At 34.2% G+C, this 9,793-nt stretch overlaps 1 pseudogene; it reads left to right on the top strand.

Annotated features, from left to right (window-relative positions):
- The first annotated feature begins 441 nt into the window (after positions 1 to 441).
- On the top strand, positions 442 to 5,408 carry LOC149545749 (ubiquitin carboxyl-terminal hydrolase 2 pseudogene; annotated as a pseudogene).
- Positions 5,409 to 9,793: the final 4,385 nt, after the last annotated feature.

Raw genomic sequence — 9,793 nt, forward strand, 5'->3', positions numbered from 1 at the left:
GTGAGGAATCGATTCGACATAGAGATGGTTTCATGTGGGAGAAGCTTAATGACCCATGGAATAAGTTTTTTTGGTTTTGATGAAATATCTTATCCTGGAAGGAAGGTATGGAGTTTGCTACTACTATCACTTTCCTCTCCTTAATCATTTTCGCCACCATGATTTCATTTTTCTTCATTTCTTCCTACAACATGATTTAGAGGATTTTGTTGTTTTTGTGAAAGAAAAGATGAAAAAGAGTGTTAATTTTATAGTTTTACACTAGGGTTTAATTTTTAGGCTATACCAATTCCACCTTGCCCTAGCCCCCCTCGGATTGTGGAAATTGACATTCTTTCCCATTTGAACCCCTAGCCCCAAATTGTTCCCCTTAGGATTATAGGTCCCAGAGCCCCTACCCCATAGCCTTCAACTAGTGGGTCCCTAGTGAATCCCTCCCCCATGGGGAAGAGAGGGAGGCAGGATAAAGGGAAGGAGAAGGCGGCGGTGCAGTCAGAGGATGAGGGGAGAGAGGGTAGGAGGAGGTCAGCAAGGTTAGAAAAATCTAATGCTAAGAGGAAGTTGAAGAAGGGAGCCTTGCACGAGGAGGAGTCAAATTCGAAGGATTCGGGCTGCCCCAAATGGAGGATGAAAGAAAAAGTAGTTAACTTTGGGGTGGGAGGTATGGAGGAGGTAGAGGATGAGGATTTGGACTCCTCTAGGTCAAATTTAGGAGACGGAAAGAAGAATAAGGATGTGTCACATGTTTCATTGATAGTTGAGTTGGGGTGTGTGGACTTAACAAAGGATCAGTTCCCTGATATAGTGGATAGGATGACTTCTCTTGTAACAATCTCCTCCCCAATTAAGTTTTTTTTTGAAAATGCTACTAACCCCCTATTTGTGTAGGATACCACAAAGACTAGTACTGATGGCCATCTAGGTGGTTTGCATGAGGTTGGTAATGAGGCGTGGGAGAGAATTCATGCACTAGAGTAGAGAATGCATCTATTGACCATGTTCATAGTTAAAGAGACACATGTGAGGGCTACCACTATGTGCCTGCTCAAGGATGTTGATGGGGACTTGCCTAAGGAGGACTCTAAGATGCTATTTGACTTCTTGGCAGAAGACTGGGTGAACATCCTCCTTGGGAGTAAAGAGGCCAGGAAATCTTAAGGGCTCCCTCCTTTTTCTTTTTATGTTGTTAATCTATTGGTTACCAGACTTATTAGTTTGCAAGGTTGTTATGCCTTTTGTTAATATTTTTCTTTAGACTTTTAAGTTTGATTACAAGCATTTTGTTTAAGCTTGTTGATACTCTCTTAATTATGGTAGTGAACCTTGTGTTTGTTTCCAGCAGCAATAGAGGTTAGTTTAGTTTTGATGGTAATCCACTGGTAGTTGACCAATTTTATGTTATGGGCTAGCAACCTTGTTTTGGCTATTATTAATTCAAAAACAATGAAGAACTTATCAATGCTGAATTTTCAGATGACATTGTACTTCTTTTTTTTGCATTGGATAATAATATGATGAACTTAATGTCTAAACTAGAGGTATTCTATGAAGAATTTGGTAATAAGATTTTTGTTGCTAAATCAATTCTCCTTCCTAGGATGGGCAACCACATAGTTGGTGTAACAAATATGGTTTTAGTTGGGGAGGTCCCAAATAGATCATAAGCTATTTAAGCGTACCATTCTCTATTGAACCATGTATTAATGACATGTGGAGATGGGTTAAGGAAAGGATTGTACCTAAGCTCAATAAATAGAACTCTCACTATTTAATCATGGTTGGTAGACTCCAAGTTTTCCAAACAATTTTTTCTTCTTACTCCATCTACTTCTCATCTACATGGTTTTTCAATCTAAATAAGTTTGAGTTCATTCCAAATATCATTAGGAATTACCTTTGGTTTAATTGTGAAGGAAATTGTAAGAGTCGTGATGTTAATTGGAGATGGTGCACCATGAGAAAGAAGGTGGAAGGCCTTTGACTCAAAGACTTGAGAAACTAGGGAATAGTGCTTGGGGTTAAATGGATTACCAAGGAAGCTATAGGGGAGGAACCCTGAAACTTTTTAGTAAGAAATAACTTACAGGTTTCCCATCTAATTAAGACCAAAGTCTTTTATAACCTAAAATATAGAGATATCCTCTATATGGATTTGAACATTTGTAGGAGGTTCTAACATTTTTAAGTCTATTTGGAAAGGTTTGAATTTAGTTACACATATATTTCATGGTGGTGTTAGAACAAACAAAGCTAATATTTTATGCAGATAAGATTCTATTTGGTGTAATCTTAAGGCTAGAGATAAACCTCTGGCCCTTGTTCAAGGATGCTTAGCCAAAAAGTAGAATGAGGTTGGGAACTCTTAGTTTCATGACATCCTTACTAATAGGTTTGTTATGTCATGTGTAGATATTGCTAATAAATTTGGTCTGCCCCCTTCTCATTGGAGGACTTGTTGCCTTATCAAAAATGTACTTTTCAACCTTTTTGTTAATCCTACTTATTGCACCTCCTCCTCGGGTTCTTCTTAGCTAAGATGGCCAAATTCCACACCCTTTCACCTAGCCAAGGCCAATTATATATCCTCCCTCCTTACTTATGATTCTACCATTATTAACCACATCTAATCTATTTCCAATCGTGGACTAGATTTGGACACCTAGAAGAAATTGCTCTCTTACCTCTTGCAAAAACCTATTGAGCCTAGAGTTTGTTACTTCCTTTAGAGTGTCTTCTTACACAAACTCCCTTGTTTCAAACTTGTTGACCCTATTCCCAATACCTATTCATTTTGCAGCTATTCAAAATTTGTTTCTCATGTGTTCTTTGATTGTTCCTTCAGTTGCCAAGGAAGTATGGAGGGCATTTATTTTTACTCTTGATGGTAACTTCATGATTAGCATTGTGTTATCTAGATGCATATTCAAGTGCAGTAAAGATTTTAATACTTTTTGGTCTAATATATCTTCCTATATCCTTTCATACATTTGGAAATAAAGGAATAAAAATATTAATCAGGGTAAGACAATGTATCTCACCAAGTCTCAAATAAGACTCATGAGGGTTGATGCTTTATTGTAACTAACAACCATCTTCAAACTTAAGGAGAGCATGTTCTTCTAGCTACTAAAGGATGGAAATTCCATGATGGAAAGGAAGGAACTAGCATTTACATATAGCATAGTCTAGACAAAGGATAAAATTGATACCATTTTTTTTTTATCAACATCTCTGCCATTACATAGTTGATAACAACATTATGAGTAAGTCTATATCTAAACCATAAGTCGTTCTTTGGCTAAGCTACCATGTGCAGGGGGGTCCAGTTCATCAAAGTCACCTAGGGGTCGAACCTGGCCCAAAGGCACCTCTAGGGGTTTGAACCTTGGTGGATGGCAATGTCAATCATACCATCATCCTCACCAATATTGAATATGAACGTAGGTTGAATGTCCATGATGCCTCCTCGAGTAGGTAGCTAGTTCCCTCAAATTTTTCTATTCACTTCACCAAGTCATACTCTAACGAAGAGTAGTTAGATTGGGATAATCTAGTGAAGAGTAGTCAGATTGGGATTAGTTTGATCTTATTTTATATACTTGCTATATTTTTCAAGATGTATAATATTTTGATAATATTGTCATAGTTTGTTTAGGGATGAAATTCTATCATGTTTGGTACTGCTCATCAATTGTATAGTTTCCAAATTTTTGTTTAATGATATGCAATAGTAATAATAATATATGGAATGATTGGTTAAAATATCTGGTTAGAAGTTGTAAGCTCTTATCTTAATTTGTCTATAAAAGATGACAATCATAAGATAGAAATATGAAAATGAAAATATATTTTTTATGTTTTGAAATGGCAATAAATGTGATTAAATATCAAAAGGTAAATAATGTTAGCAAAGTAATAGTTTGTGAAAGAATCAAGTTTTGAGGCCGACATAGTTAAATTTTCAGATTAGTGAAAATGTGTGGACGATAAGAATTGATCACTAGAAATAATAATTTCTACTTAGGATTAATTAGCCATCATTAGTTAGGATTAATTGTCCATCATTAGAGCTTTCTAGATTATTAGGTTTAGGTATTTTGGTTGTGTCGGCTCTAGTATTTTTGAGAAGTGTGTAGATTTTTTTTTTTTGTCGTGTCGGCTAATGCTAAGTTTCTCTAGAATATTGTACACTTGCCTATAAAAAGGTACCATGTATTTTAGGTTTCTCTAGAATATTGTACACTTGCCTATAAAAAGGTACCATGTATTCATTTGAAAAAACAATAAATGAAATATAATATAGTTTTATTGTGCCGCAGCACACTGAGTTTAGTTTTTTCATTTTGTCGTGCGTCTGCCCTTTCATTAGTTCTATGTTTGGTGATTTTCTTTGCCTAAGCCTAGAACTCATCATTTGCATTTGCCAACGGTTGAAAATGTCTTGGCACTCAGTGCAATGTGAACCAGACGTTCTGACAAAAGTCATTCAAGAAATGGAAGTGAAGGGAGTTCGAATAGAGGAATTGCATTCTCTGGACTCACAATGGCTAAACGATCTTCTACCCATGTATGGCCTAATCTTCCTACCCAAATACAGATTACCAGAGAATGATGATGATGATAGACCCGTGTCGGATCCAGATATTCCCAATCTCTTCTTTGCAAAGCAACAAGTAAACAACGCGTGTCCAACACAGGCCATTATATCCATACTCATGAACTCCCCATCTCATGTGGAAATTGGTCCACAGCTCTCCAATTTGAAGGAGTTTAGTAGAAATTTAGGCACACCACTGCTCAAATCACTTTGTATTACAAATAACAAGGTACTTCGGGATGCCAACAACAGTTTTGCCAAAGAAGAGGCAGTTGACTCCTCTACGTCTGGAATTGATGCGTCTACTTTCATTATCTATGTGCCAGTTGATAACATTGTATATGAATTAGATGGGATGAAGGAAGGGCCCATCTCTCTTGGCCGCTTTGATGGAACTTCGGAAGGTTTGGATTGGTTGAATGTTGTACGGCCAATACTTCAACAGAGATTGGAGAAATACATGGAAAGCAACATTCAGTTTAGCGTGTTGGGTGTCATAAAAGATTGGAAAGAAGAGTATGTCGCAGGCCTGGAGATTCTCCAGAGAAGGAAAGATCAGGTTGTGCAGGAATTGGAAGGGAATACGGATAATGGAAATCTCCAGAGAATTTTGACGGAGACAGATTCTGAGATTGAAAATTTCAAGCAGAAGATGTCAATGGAGGATGAGAAAATCAGAAGTTGGAAGAGGGAGAATGAAATTAGGAAGCATAATTATGCACAGTTTTTTCGAAATTTCTTTAAGATTTTATCTGACAAGGGTAAACTCAATGATGTGATTGAAAAGGCCATGTCAGGGGAAAAGAACTAAAAATAATCTGGATCAGTGGTAAGGCTAAAGAAGGGATTATAAATAAATGTATGCTGTTATAATACTTCTTTTTACTGCAACTGTGTACTGCGATTATAATAGATTATAAATCGTTTTGTATTTAAAAATGTTATTAAATAAAAATCCACTATTCTTGTTATGTAAATATCTCATGTAATATTACATTCGAATGATTCTGCAAAATCAAACGGTTCATTCTCCTGTGACCACTGATCCTTTGTGCTGGGCGTTGAGTTAATAAAGCAGACATATTTTGAACTTACAATAGATTCAGTGGTTGTAAAGAAGGTAACCCCATCCTGTTGTAAACATTGGCGTTCTCTATGTTTTGAAAACCTGCCAAACTTTATTCTTTGATAACCCACTTGCCAAACTTTATTCTTATGAAAACCTGCCAAACCTACGATAATTATTCAACGAATTTGGGAGTGATGGCGAAACGACAAAATCTAATCTTCGGCAGCGATATTCAGATTTTAGAGATTAAAGTTACTGTGAATTGATTTTAACCACAGAAATACAACAAATTTCACTACAAAAGAGTTAAGATATATGTTTGACTTTAATATCACTAGCTCCGATGGAATGTCACGTCGTTGAACTTTAATGTGAAAGATCAGAGAAACCAAATAATAATAATAACATTCTTAAAAATTAATGATAATAACAGGGGAAAACTAAATGCTATTGTCATTTTTTTTTTTCAACTATAATGTAATTCTACTGGGGAGTTATTTATAAAGAATTTTTTTAAGATAACCTAAAAGCTCTGAAGATAAATAATCTGTTGAAGATTGAATATTCTGGAATATAAAATCTTACAGTTGGGAAGAGTAAGAAACATTGCAGTTAGTTTCAGAGGTAATTTTATTAGAATGAAGAATCTGGATAATAAATTAAATATTTTTCAATACTAGAAAATATTCTGGTTGTAAAAATGAAAGGTATTCAGTAGGACTAAACATTATAGAGAAAAAAATTCTTAGTCATACACTTGACTATTGCTAAGTCTTCCAAATTATCTAATAGATTAACTACTGATTTGTTGAAAAGATTTAAAATGACAAATGTGAATTCAACCTCTACACCAATTTCATTCAGTATAAAACTTAGCAAGAATGATGAAATTTCTAATGTAGATGCAACTTTATTCAAAAAAATAGTTGACAACCTTCTTTAATTGATAGCTACAAGACTTGACATAATGTATGGAGTTAGTCTCCTTTCTAGATTCATGGACAAATCGAAAGAAAATCATTGGAAAATTGAAAAGAGAATTTTACAATATATAGCTGGAACAAAGAATTCTGGGATCTTATATGCACCTTCAAATGCTTACAAGCTGATCGGTTATACAGATAGTGATTGGGCAGGTAGCTTTGATGATAAGAGAAGTACTTCAAGCTATATCTTTCACCTAGGATCAGGAGCTATCTCTTGGGCATCAAAGAAACAACCAGTCATGACACTGTCATCGGTTGAAGTGGAATGTGTTGTAGCAACATCAGTAACTTGTCAAGCTATGTGGATGAGAAGAGTACTTTTTGATTTGAAGCATCCACAAAAAGAACCTACAAAAATATGTTGTGTTAATAATTCAGCAATTGATTTATCAAAAAATCATATTTTTCATCAATGCACTAAACATATAGATATAAGATATCATTATTTTCGTGAATTAGTGAACAATAGTGACATATGTTTTGAGTTTTGTAGGTCCAAAGAACAATTGGTGGACATTTTCACAAAGTCTCTTGCAAAGAATGTTTCTAAACATCTTCAAGAAATTATTGGTATTGTGGACATAAATGGCAATGAAGATTAAGGGGGGGTTTTGGATTATGTGGCATCTAGCCTAGCTTTTTAATATCCCCTACCATACACTCGTTCACTTACTCCACCTACCTCATTTATTATCCTTTACTTCTCCATGTCCAATGATTCTAGGCCCTTCATTTACACTTTCTGGAAACCTCTTTTTGTAGAAAGGGCTCTATGTATTCTAGCTATTATGGTAATTTTTGGCAATAGAGATAAAAGTCCAATACTCTATTTTGGCAAATAGATCTGGTATACTTTATTGGAAAATTGATATAGCTGATCTGTTAAAAGGGCATAAGTTGTATACATACTTCTATTATAGTATGAATGCAATATATCCATACTTGTTTGGTATTCTTTGATTGAATTTTTGTATTTGTCTTGTATCTCTCTTGTCTATTGTGGCCTCTGTTTTCAATAGAAATGATCCTATGAAATGTTTAAGTGCACTATGTTGGAGCAGAACACAGTTTGACATTTCTTGAACAATCAAATTTTCCAGCTCTAACATACAACAATTTCAATATTCTACTCAACAAGAATGTTTTGATAATAATAACCCTATTAAATTCAATCTATCGAATTACTTGCTACTGATACTGATAAAACACATTGTTTAAATTCCAAGTGGTAAGTAATAAAGAGTAATTAAGATTCTGGAATTTTTGCTAATCTCTGGTGATGATAGCGCTAAGTTTCAAGTAGACTCTTTCTAGCCAATGCCACTTCTTCATAATTCTTACAGTTGATGAGATGAGCTTTACTCCTTGAATTCAATTCCTATGTTTGTTTTCCTTCCCTATTCAGAGTCAAAAAATAATCACTCTAGACAAGAATGCCTTCATCATGGTTCTACAATTCAATCAATTTGATAATAAGCATTCTGTGAGTGTTAAGCTCTATAAACAAGTTAGGTAAACAAGCATGCAAATTGACAAGTAGCAAGGCATCTAAATAAGTATACAAAATGCCATGTGGCTTGAGTTTTTCATTTATTGTTATTTCTAATGAGAAACTAAAAAGACTAATAAAAAATCAAAATTAACTTTGATGGAAATATTTATATAATATTTTCTTTTCTCTGCCCACAACACTATGGCTTTTGAGGCTTAGGATTTCATGCCACACGATAAATGATAAATATTGCAAGACTTTTCTCGTTTTTAAGCTGAGAAGCTTTCTCCAGTAAGAGCATTCATCAATCTAAACATTTAGACTTTTTTTTTTAAATGACGGTCATTTGGATGTTAATTGGCAGTGTCGCGAGTTGGGTCTTTAGATTAAATTCATAACGGTGGTGGTTACAATATGCTTTATGTTTTCCTGGTAGGCGTTACTGTTACCAAATTGAAATTACATAATCAGTTTCCATACATACCTAATTCAATAAAAATGGCGGTTACAATTAAAGATCTGAAATTTCTTCTTCTAATCTCTGTGGGAAGGATGGGAATAAGTGTCTTGTGTAACATATATCAATTTATCGAGACATGCAAGCACTCAATGGCTCAAATCCAAATGGACAGAATGAATATTATTATGGACAAATCCACAGTTCAGCCATTGATCATATCGATCGCTGCAGCTGCCATCAGCTGCCATGGTCTACAACACACTACTACATAGAGGGGGTTTAAAGACATTTTTCGAGACAATTTCTTTATCAATCGTCTTAATTGGAGACAATAAAAAACTTGTGTATCATCTCAAATATCGTCTTTAACTGGGTGTCTTAAAATATGTCGTAAATATTGTCTCTATAAGACAATATGAAACAAAAATAATTGTCTTTTAGAGACAATTTCACCTTAGTCTCTTTGGAGACAATATTTGTTTAATACCAACTATTGCCTTTTGAGAGACTATAGCTAAAACAATGTCTATAACATATAATTTGATCTTATATCAATTTTGTTAGGGCATGATGGAATCGAACCATCATCCTTCCACTTATGAAACAAATGCCCTTTAAACATTAAAGATTTGTTTCTACAAACTCCAAGATTAAGTGAAATATGAAAAATAACTCATCTTTTGTGGTGTAATTGTATAACATCAAAAAATATCAAGAATATACACTGTAATTATTTTGATGATCATTAACTTTGAAAAATGAAATTTCTAAAACTATTAAAATAACCACACTACCTGAATATACAACTTAATATTTTTAAAAATATGCATTGAAAATTTCAGTAAGATATGTACAGAATTATATTCAGCTTACCAAAATTTCTACCAAACAAATAAAAATTTGCATAAATCAATTAGCTACAGTTGTAAAAGTCATTTCCATACACTAGAGTTTCTTCCTGTCAAGAACTACAAACTAAAAGCCTTATAAATGCAATAATGCTACTAAAATAAATTTGAATTAAATGTGTATATTTCGTTAGTCCATAAATGTAAGTCATTATTACAGGATCTAGCAGATGCACCATGGAAAACCCAAATGAAAAAATTGTTGGACATAATACATATACTATCAATAGAAGTAGAACCCCAAGCACATCTTACCTAATGGGAAAACCTGCACCTTCTGA

This window comes from Cupressus sempervirens, chromosome 7 (genome assembly GCF_028749045.1).
Source record: "Cupressus sempervirens isolate cs-2001-9-10 chromosome 7, ASM2874904v1, whole genome shotgun sequence".
Classification (NCBI taxonomy): Eukaryota; Viridiplantae; Streptophyta; class Pinopsida; order Cupressales; family Cupressaceae; genus Cupressus; species Cupressus sempervirens.